Source organism: Delphinus delphis, chromosome 2 (assembly GCF_949987515.2).
Source record: "Delphinus delphis chromosome 2, mDelDel1.2, whole genome shotgun sequence".
Lineage (NCBI taxonomy): Eukaryota > Metazoa > Chordata > Mammalia > Artiodactyla > Delphinidae > Delphinus > Delphinus delphis.
The window spans coordinates 164,506,084-164,507,907 of NC_082684.1; positions in this window are offsets into that span (position 1 = coordinate 164,506,084).

Sequence of the window (1,824 nt, forward strand, 5' to 3'; positions counted from 1 at the left end):
GGGTAGCAGGAGGGAGTTCTTTGTACAGATGAAAGAGTTCTATGCCTTGATTGCTGTGGTTACATGAACCTATAGAAGGGATAAAATTGCATAGAACTACACATACACAAACACACACGAATGCATGTAAAAAATGGTGAAGATTGAGTAAGACCTCTTGTAACCTATAAGCTACTTAATGGTGTTAGACAATGTCAGTTTCTCGGTTTTGATATTGTACTGCATTTAGTTATATGACATGTCATCATTGGAGGAAGCTGAGTGAGGGTACATGGAACTCTGTACTATTTTTGCAACTTCTTCTGAGTCTATAATTATTTCACAATAAAAAGTTAAAAAAAAAGACAACGGATAAAAATAAAGGTGCTTTTAATCATTAATTATATCAAAGCTCAAACCTATTTATACATCTTTTTACTATCCTGTGTGATGAAATGGAAATAAAACACTTCTGCTTCATACCCAAGTGGGATGGTTGCCCCAAGGGAAAGCACTTGTGTGACTGTATGTGGTCTGAGTTGAACTAGCGGTTTTTTCATGGATCGCTGTTTTTACTTGAGAGAACTGACAGACTTACTATGATTATTTTGACTTGGGTATTTGGCACATTTTCTCAAACATAAATGAAGTGAGCCTGTCACTTCAAGGAAAACAACTGACAGTGTTGGTTGCCAGTGATAAAATTTGAGCTTTTAAGTGAAAATTAGAATTTTGGGAAACTTCTAGCAGCTACTCTGAGCTTAACAGTTTCCCAATACTTAAGGGTTTTCTGTTGAGACCAGTGGTGACACTGACAATTCGAATCTTTTAATATTGTTTAAGGAGGTGTGTCAAAATTTGGAAGATCTGCACAATTAGGTGGACCAATATTTTGCATGTGACCAATGCATGATGTGACAAAATTATGTGTGGGTAAAATATCCATTCAAAGTGCAAAGTAGGGACTTCCCTGGTGGCGCAGTGGTTAGGACTCCACGACCCCAATGCAGGGGGCCCAGGTTCGATCCCTGGTCAGGGAACTAGATCCCACATGCAAGCCGCAACTGAGAGTTCACATGCCACAACTAAAGAGCCCAAGTGCCACAACTAAGGACCCCACCTGCTGCAACTAAGACCTGGTGCAACCTAATTAATTAATTAATTAATCTAAAAAAAAACCAAAGTGCAGAGTAGTTCAATGGGTTTGATATGATTTTAGATTCTACATTGCAACTAAATTTTAAGGAACTACCACTCATCAAGTTTCAGTGTGATATCAAAGAATAATATCTATGATTATCTAAAAAGGCTACTAAAATACTTATCCATTTTCCAACTACTTCACCTAAAACAATATATTGCAATGGATTGAATGCCGAAGCAAATATGAGAATCTAGTCCCCTCTATTAGGCCAGATAATAAAGAGATTTACAAAAATGTAAAGCAACATGACTCTTCTCACTAAATCCTTTTTATTTTGGAAGACATAGCTGTTTTCATAAAACGTATTTGCATTAACATGTATAGGGTTTATTACTGTTACTTTTAAATGAATGAATATATATATATATTTTAAAGTTTCTCTATTTTAATTTCTAACATAGTAAATATAGATAAACAGAACCCTGAAATAAAAGTTCAGTCATTTTTAAGAGTGAAAAGGGGTCTGGAGACCAAAAAGTTTGAGAACTGTTGGTTTAACTGAACACAGAAAATCACTTTAGAATGTACCTGCTTTTTGCTCAGGAAAAATCCATGAGTGGCCTTTATTAGTTATGAAATATACAATGAACAGGCACCTGCTGCTCTGGGGGAAAGGGTAAGAGGACCTTTTCTGGCCTGAA